Consider the following 9,965-nt stretch of genomic DNA (forward strand, 5'->3'; position numbering starts at 1 on the left):
TAAAGAAAATAACAACAACTATGGAAAGGAATAGGGCACTATTACAGGATAATTTGGAGCCAACTGTATCCAAAGTGCTAGCTGCTACCTGTGTGCATTTGGACTTCACCTTACTACAGGGGCAGCTCTGTAAGTTGCATGCCTTTGGAGAAACCCTGCATTTCTGTATGTATTTTGGAAGAAGCTGATGGATTAGGGTCACCATCATTAAGCACCAGTGTAGTCAAAGTAAAATTTAAATAATAATGGCCTATTTACAGAAGGTAACATGTGTAAGATTTCTTCTGGAGGCTTTTTTTTTTGCCAGTTTCCATGCTATTATCAGACTAGAGTGCAAATTGCCTATTTCAACTCAAATTTTCTTCACATAATGGTTGATATTTGCAATTGCAGTGATTGCTCCCAATACATTTCTGTGTCAATTTGTATGTCCTTTCTCTCTCTCATCACCTTCCCCATCACTATAAAATAATAATAATGTCTGACTGTCCATTTATATGACATTTCGATGTACCTGGAAATAAGCATGTTATCATCTGTTGCAATGTCATTACATTAGGTTTCTATTTTTCCCTGTTATTTTAACTTCACTACAGGCCAGGCTACCCCTGGGCTAAGTGGTAGCTGCTTCTTCCTTTTCTGACCCACATGGCTGATGGATGTGTGTATGAATACTTGAATGACATAGGCAAGACCATTTGTGTGGATCATTCCAACTGAGCTGGTTCCAGCCTATTCAGAAGAATGCAAATCTCACACTGCCAATCACACAGGTAGCTGATATATTTACATGCACAATACAGCCACGTGGTGTAGACCCTTGGAAAAACAGAGATCCTGTGGCTTGATGTGCATGTGAAAGGGGTCGTGGGATGTCGCAGTGAAAAAATGGTTCCTGGGAGAAGAAGGCAGAGCTAACTAGATATGTTTCTACATAGGGTGACCACTTACACGTTGCCAAAAAATGCATCACCAAAAAAGAGGACACAAATTTGCATAAAATCCGAACAAGCAGATTTATATGCATAGGTGCAAATTTAGAAATGATTACTTTAATTTAAATAGAAATGCATATAATCACAGGTAAAGGGAAAGGACCCCTGGACGGTTAAGTCCTGTCAAAGGTGACTATGGGGTGCAGCACTCATCTTGCTTCAGACCGAGGGAGCCGGCATTTGTCCATAGACAGCTTTCCGGATCATGTGGCCAGCATGACTAAACTACTTCTTCTGCAACGGAACACCATGGTGGAAGCCAGGGTGCACAGAAGCACCGTTTACCACAATGGGGAGAAGTGTGGCCAAGTGACTTGTGTGCTCATTCAGTTTGCTTTCCAGGGGCAAACAGATGATGTGCTGCTCCAAGAACCCTACAGTGTGGTGTTGTGGTTAAGAGCGGTAGATTCGTAATCTGGGGAACCGGGTTCGCGTCTCCGCTCCTCCACATGCAGCTGCTGGGTGACCTTGAGCTAGTCACACTTCTTTGAAGTCTCTCAGCCCCACTTACCTCACAGAGTGTTTGTTGTGGGGGAGGAAGGGAAAGGAGAATGTTAGCCACTTTGAGACTCCTTCGGGTAGTGATAAAGCGGGATATCACATCCAAACTCTTCTTCTTCTTCTTCTACTCACCTTTCTAAACTGGACTTGGGCGGGAAGCCCTTCAGAGGACCCCACCCAACAGAGCACTCTGTTTAGGAAGACATATAGCCACCCTATTTCTACATGCATCTCAAACACTTGAAATTTAGTACTGGGGGATGCCTACTCATTACTGATGAACATGAACTATTCATCAAGATCCAGAGAGTGGGGCTGTAGCTCACTGGTGAAGCATCTACATTGCCTGCAGAATGTCCCAAACTGAATTCCCAGAATCTCCAGGTACAGCTGGGAATGTCCCCTTCATGGAACCCTGGAGAGGCACAACCTCTCTGTGTAGAAAATACTGAGGTAGATGGACAAAGGGTTTGACTCAATATATAAGGCAACTGACTATATTCATATCCAATACAAAGGTAAGGTGAGGTAAGGTTTACCTCACATCCAGTAAAATTAATGAGAAAGGCGGGGGAAGGCAACCATCACTGTTGCAGTCCATGTGCGGACAAAGGAAATTAAGTTGCGGGCAAATGCTTGCTGATTAAATGGCTCCCTATTTGAAAATCACAGCTTCTGCTCCAACAATGAGTTGCGCTGTCATGTGGAAATGGCAGGGAATTATTGGCTTGGCATGAAACCACATCTGTCAGCGACTCCTGAGAATGCCAAGTTGGACACTGGTGAGGTATGTAATGGAATCGGCCAGGCTCTCTTGAGAACCGACTACTGTTTTTCTGCAACGTTAATGTAAATCTGAAGGTTATTTCCAGAGATGCAGAGCTCAAGAAAATGAGCAGAAAATTGGGGTGTTTCCGTATTGTCAAATTCTGATTTTGTTTTTTTACACTAAATTATAATAAAGATGCTTTCACTTTCCACAGAGTTACGATTTTCCACCATTGACAAGGTAAATTGTTGCACTCCACTTTCAACTTGTCTTTTAGAAAGGAAACGATTTTTTGCATGATTACAGCCACACCACATGAACACTAAAAATGAAGAGAACTTTTCTTATGTGACCTGCGGCATTTGCCACACACACACACACACACACACACACACACACACACACACCCCTTTTCAGTAAAGCTTGTAGGAAAATATTTTTGACATGGAGCCCTACTCAGGGGATTGGCTGGACACAGTTAGAACCATCTCTGCAGCTATGTACCCTGAACATCACAAGTTATCAGCTACCAGGAGGCTTCTATTCAAATTCAGTTGAATGTGGTTTGAATCTCTCATCAGGCTTTGTGTTCTACATGTGAAGGTCAGAGGTAGAACTGTTGCACCTTTGTATGGGGGCAGGGCTTGAATGCACAGCTGCCTCCCCCTCCTCACCTTAAGACCACATGTGTTCACTCAAACCCTGACAGGGGGCTCTGGTGGGGCCAAATGGGAACCAATCAAAACTTGGTCACTAACATGGTGGCCACATCAAAAAGTTGATTGACTAGCTCACACTGGGCTTAGTTTGGCGCAGATTTATTGCTGCAGGTCTTGAATACCTCCCTATAATCTAGGCTGGTCAATGAAAAGATGTCTCCAGAGAACAACATGCCCGGTCACATTCCACTGTAAGCAACTAAAGGGGGGAGACACCCCTATGAGTTTTTGGGGTGTTTTTTTTAGACATTTGGGGAAATCGCAGGGGTCAGCACACCTGCAGTGCAATGGATGAGCCTCACCCTGGGAAAACCACCGTCATTATCAAGGTGTCTCCCCTGCCAGGTAAGTATGACACCCCCATGAGTTGACAATGGCAATGCATGGACAGTAGGCCAGTGCTGGCAGTAGAAGTCAACCAACAGTTAATGGTCTATAGACTGAAGACTGAAGTTCAACAGTCCCATTTTAAAAGTAATTTCAAATAGAAAGGGTCTTTCCAGCTGTGAAGAATCTAGAGCCAGTGTGATTCAATATTGTGTTCAGAAATGGGAAATCCCCATTTCAATTTGGAGCAGCATCCAGCAGAATGAGAAAGGAGCCTATTTTGAGCTTCTAGGAAAATGTGGTCCTTTATGGTTTTGAGAGAGTTCCTGTGCACACGGACAGACATACAGAGGTACATACGCACTGGTACCATTCCAATGGGATATGCAGTCATTGCTGAGTAAAATAGTACAGACATGTAAGAATCTTAATGTTTTTGGCTGGGCACAATTAAAAATGCATGGCACTGTTTAAGGTCATTTTTTATTCTGTACTAATGGAAGAGGCACAAGCAATTAATTTGTTGGATGGAGTCAGTGGTAGGTCCTGAGCCAGGGCTCCTGCTAATCTGGCACTGAGTAAATAATGAAATTTTGTTATCAGAAGCCGGGGGGGGCGAATACTGTGATCTTTAAACCATAAGGTTTTACAGGCTCTCTTTCTAAGAGGAAAGTAGATATCAAAACTCCTAGAGTCAGAAAAATCAAAAAGTTGTCTTGGAGGTAGCAATGGCTAGCCAGATCTCTTGTTGGTAGGTCAACTTGTGTCACAACCCTTATCTGAATGACTTACTTTTTAATTCATTTTCTCTTCCTCTTCTCTCTAGCTAGCTAGCTAGAACCATAAAATTATATAATTGTAGCATTGAAAGGTACCTCGAGGGTCAGCTGGTCCAATCCCCTGCAATGCAGGAATCCTAGCTAACACATCCATGACAGAAAACCTCCAATGAAGGAGAGAACACCACTTTCTGAGTCTGTTTCACTGTTAACCAGCTCTTACTATCAGAAAGTTCTTCCTGATGTTTAGTCGTAATCTCCTTTCTTGTAACTTGAAGCCATTGCTTTGGGTCCTCTCCTCCGGAGCAGGAGAAAATAAGCTTGTTGCACCTTCCACATGACAGCCCTTTATATATTTGAAGATGGCTATCATATCTCCTGTCAGTCTGGGTCAAGACAGTTCGAGCATATAACATCAATCCTGGCCCAACTGCATTGGCTGAAAATTAGTTTCTGGGCCCAATAAAAGACTTAGACCTATAAAGCCTTAGATAGCTCAAGACCACATTACTGTAAGGATCACCTCTCCCCATATGAACTTACCTGGACCATGTGTGAAGCCCGTCTTCATGTGTCTCCTCCATGAGAGGTCCAGAGCAGCATAGGCAAACTCAGCCCTCCAGATGTTTTGGGACTACAACTCCCATGATCGCTAGCTAACAGGACCAGTGGTCAGGGATGATGGGAATTGTAGTCCCCAAACATCTGGAGGGCCGAGTTTGCCTATGCCTGGTCCAGAGGGTAACGATACAAGAACAGGTCTTTTCTGCAGTGGCTACCCACATGTAGAAAGCTCTCCCTAGAGAGGCTCACCTGGCACCTTTGCTACATATCTTTAGGCACCAGGCAAAAACTTTCCTTCTCTTCTAGGCATTTGGGTAATTAAACAATCCATGGCCTTTTGAACCGTGGGGGGGGGGGATATCGTGTTGTTGCTTTTTGTCACTATGGTATATATTTTTGTGTTTTTATATTGTAAACTTCCCTGTGATCTTCAGATGAAGGTCATAATAGAAATTTAATAAAGAATAAGAATAATATTTGACTTTCTTTCCCCATGCTTTCCTCACTCAAAGGATCTAAACAGGACAACTTACTCCTTTTCTTAGAAGCTCAGCAGTGTTTTCCTTTCATTGATCTCTTTTTGCTCCTCATAAAAAACTCCAGGTCTGGTGTGGTTCTTCTGCCTGTGGGGAAACTGTGAATGTGACAGCAGCTCTCTGTGGCAACTTTATACAGTATGAAACACCTTCTGGATGATGCCAGTTGCATTCACAACCAGTGATCATGGTGGCATCGATTCACCATAGATAGTGCCTGTGGAAATAAACCATCATATTCTGCTGCAGTGTGGAATTTCTCAGAGGATCTGTCGCTGCTTCATAGTCAAGTCCAGATCTTGGAAGCAGCTGCCGTAACCCAGTTTGAAAGATGCTATGTGTCTTCATGGGCAGCCTGCATAGTCTATGTGATTGCCACACACACACACACACCCTTCATATTTTGAGAAAAGTTTTTCAGCCTTCTGTCACACGCTCGCAATTCATGTCCCTCTCAAAGTCACATCAATACATGTCCCATCACTTTGAAAGCTGTCCAGGCCTTTAAAAGGAAGGGATCAATCAATTATGCAAGAGCAAGAGAAAACTATAAAATGGTCCCTTTGAGAGTGCAGATATTTCAAATAGGCAGATATATTAGATGAGTGCAGGAGCCAAATCATCAAGCACACTGCAATCTAAGAAGGACAATCTTACTCCCCCACTGCTCACCCTCAAATATTTCATTAGTATTGCATGAAGTTGGATCTGTCTTGGTTAAGTGAAAACTTGCTCAATTTCCCTTTCGTTCCAGCTGATGTCACCATCTTTTCTCAAGCTTAACTTTTTCTCTAGCTTGATTAAGCCAGAATAGTTGGATGTAAACCACTGTCTTTAGTTAGCTTAAACTGGCCAATACATCTTAACTACTTAAGTGGTTTGAGATTAATGAGATAAATCTGACAACTTTCCCCTTCCTTTCTACATGTTATGGGAAAGTGAGTTCTTGTTTGTTTGTTTTCCTGTTGGGAGACTTTAAGCAGGTCTACAAATCCTCCTTCACAAATGCAAGACCATGTATGCTTTCAGTTCTGTACGTGATTGGGCCCAGCACACAAGCCTTATCTGCTAAAGAATTGTGATCTGCTTCGATCACATCAGAGGACCTACACCACATAGACATTTACAGGTGAGGCTGCCATCCACATGAAAGTGTGCACACCTGACATCCATGCCTGCTTTGTGGTTAAGCTTGGTGCAGGGACTGTGTGTGAATCAGAACTCAGTGGCCCATACTGTTAAGAAGAGATGCATGTCTGAAAAGAGGGAAACACATACCTCACCTAATTGCTACTCCTAAGCACATGTAAATTGCAAGACTGTTTTGCATGTGGGGAACCCTTCCCTGCATGAGACCTAGAACTCACCAGGAAGTCGCCGCGTGACCCGGGGCAGCCCTAAACAGATGCCTGTTTGACAACAGCCACATTCACCACCTGCGAAGGTGCTAAGAACAACGGCAAGCTGTCTCCCTAGCTGGTTTAGGGGTCACCCCTGATTCTGGCGCAGGTCAAATTAATGTGCCCCCACTTCCCTCGTTCTCTTTGATTCACGCAGGTGACTAGGGCAGCTCGGAAGGGCCCTCGCCACCCTTGTGGAGGTACTACAGAAAGTGAGCTTTCATTTTGAGGCTTCATTTCCTAGAAACCGTTGGGATCAACATTGTTAGTCATAAGTTCACAATTCATGAGAAAACAAATACACACACACCCTCCTTACATCTGATGGTATGAAATGCATGTGTCTGACAAAGGTTCTAATAACACTTTAAATGGTCACATCTCACCTTCAGATTACATTTTCGAAAGTCTCTTCAGTGTACAAGGGGATGATTCAGCGAATACTAGGGTGATTGCAGTGGTTTCAATGACCGTGCACCACCCAAAGTGGTTTTTGAATAATCTTCAAGGGTAACTTGAAAATCTCATTGTGAGTGGTTCAGATTTATTATGCCAATAATGATTATATGTGCACAGAGTCAATAGGGGCAAATGTGTCAACAGGAGCCAGGCTACTCACTAGAAGAAGCACTACCTGCTCAGAGCAATTTGTTTCAGTACACAGAATTATAGGACCATCCTATAATGGTTTGGTCACTCTTGGAGTTTATATTAGCAACCATGACAACTGCTAGAAATGAATCACAGTAATCTCTGCTTTCTCTTCTGGGCAATGTTTTTAGCCATGATGGATGTGACACAAAAAAAACCCCCTTGAAAACGACCACAATGTGTCCTACCCCCCCCCAAAAAAAATCACAGAATATTTTCACTTGCAGGTCAGCTGAGGTGGAAAGTCAGCACCAGGGAGTTTATTAGCTACAGAAGCTTCCTGTCAGGCAGTTTTAAAGCACTGCATACACTAGGCTGAAGCCACATCTAGTGAGGGGATCTTGAAACCCTAAGTATGCTCTTAGCTCCTGAAGGACAGAAAAGGGTTTGAAATGCAGTCGTATCTCATCTCTCTCTCCAACTAGACCCACAGAGTGTCTATTTTCTCATTTTGTACTTATTCTGGCCAAAAAAACCCCCACACTTTTCCCCCACCCCCTCTCACTCCCACTCCTTCCTTCCTTCCTTCCTTCCTTCCTTCCTTCCTTCCTTCCTTCTCCCCCCTCCCTCCCTTCTCTCTCTCTCTCTCTCTCTCTCTCTCTCCTTCCTTCCTTCCTTCCTTCCTTCCTTCCTTCCTTCCTTCTCTCTCTCTCTGTCTCTTCTCTCACACCCTTTCCTTCCTTCCTTCCTTCCTTCCTTCCTTCCTTCCTTCCTTCCTTCCTTCTCTCTCTCTCTGTCTCTTCTCTCACACCCTTTCCTTCCTTCCTTCCTTCCCTCCCTTCCTCCCTCCCTTCCTAAAAAAAACCCACTCTCTAATGTACATTAAAGCTGGATATCAAAGCCAAGGACAGAAATTCTGAATACATCAATATGTCTTGTCTTGTAATCAGGGCTGAGGCACAACAACCTCCCTGGTTTCACCGCACCCACCCCAATTCACTGATGGAGAAAGAGCCCCTATAACATTCAATTATGCTTCAGAGAAGGCTGTGAATAGTAGTGAAACGTCCCCCTATTTTGGAAGGCAGGGACAAGGTCCCTGGGTTGCATAGGCAAACAGGTGATTGTGAGTGCTGGAAATGAAGCAACTGCAGTGCAGTTTGGGAAGACAGGGAGACCTCAGCCTGAGCAGGCAATGGATATGTTCCTTATCTTCTTGCCTTGCTACAGTGTTTTCATCGCCTGTCCTCACAGAGTAGTAGAGGAAGAGAAATACTGCGTTCCCACATTGTCAAGGCAACTGAGTGATGCTTCCTCCCCAACGTTGCATTGTGAGGGTTGGGCACTGAAACCACTACCGTCCAGTAAAATAAGGAGAAGATGCCTGATTCTCTGGGTAATGTAGAGACAAATTTCTCCCACTGCCCACAGTGATGGCAAGGCTGGCTAGCTTGCCCCAGCAATTGTGTTATGCAGCCAACCTGATTGGCCATAGGGTAGTGTGATGCCTCATTCACTGCATGAGCCCTGATTGGCTAGTAGCACATTGTAAGGGAAATGACAAAATGGAGCCCGATAAGCAAGGGTGACTGGGAGCAGTGTGGCTGTGAAAAACCCCTCAATCATCTTTGGTGGTTTTTAACTTGTTCACAAGCAACTTGGAATTGGGGGTGAGCAGTGAGGTGTCCAAATTTTCAGATGACACTAAATAATTCAGGGTGCAAAACACACAAAGAGATTACAAAAGAGGTCTGAAAAGGTATCACAAAAAGCTTTCCAGATTGTGTGAATGGGCATTAAAATGGCAAATGCAGTCTAATATAAGAAAGTGTGAAGTGATACACAAAAAAATCTGAATTTCGTATACAATTTTTTGGGGAAATAATTTTTATTTGATTTTACAAGTATAAAAATATAACAGTACAACCATAGACATCCACATTTACAGATTCCTCTGAATCTCTGCTGGACTTCCCACCTCCCCTCCATGGGTCCTATTATTAAACCTTTTCTACTGCATCTTTTACAATAATCTGTATTTTACATAACATCATTGTCTCTATAGTACTTGCTACATTACAATCCTGATAATGTTTCCGTCTGCTTACAGTGGTCTCCAAGATAGCTAATTTTGTATACATTGATAGGGTTTCAGTTGGTCAAATTGTAGGATCATAGAATTGTAGAGTTGGAAGGGTCTGTTGGTTATTCTGCAGATTAGTTGCGGTGCAGAAAGCATGCTGGGGAGACCACACATTCAAGAAATACGAAATAACTTTTGCTAGGTTTTAATAAAAATAAAAATAAAAATTCCTTGTACACTAAATTACAGTATACCAATAAGCATGACCCATCCACCAGGGCACTGAGAGAGCTGCATGCTGCTCTTTATATACCATACCCAACAGCTTAATAACCACAACTTAACAGCACCTGCTATATTGCTTCACAGCTGTAAAACTAGGTCACGTTATTTGCTCTGGCCTTTAAAGAAATATACATCTTGTGAAAAAATAATGAACCTTCAAATTTAAAGAGACCATTCAACAGGGTCATCTAGTCCAACCCCCTACAATGCAGGAATCTCAAATAAAGCATCCATGACAGACGGCCATCCAACCTCTGCTTAAAAACCTCTCATCCAGCACTTTCCAAGGGACTCTGCCACTGTTGATCAGCTGTAAGTGTAGATAACTCAATAACAATGTAAGAACAATCATGCTGGTAAAGGTAAAGGGACCCCCTCATGGCCAACTCTGGGGTTGCGGCGCTCATCTCGTTTTA

This window comes from Podarcis erhardii (assembly GCF_964252035.2).
Source record: "Podarcis erhardii genome assembly, chromosome: 2".
NCBI classification, from domain to species: Eukaryota; Metazoa; Chordata; class Lepidosauria; order Squamata; family Lacertidae; genus Podarcis; species Podarcis erhardii.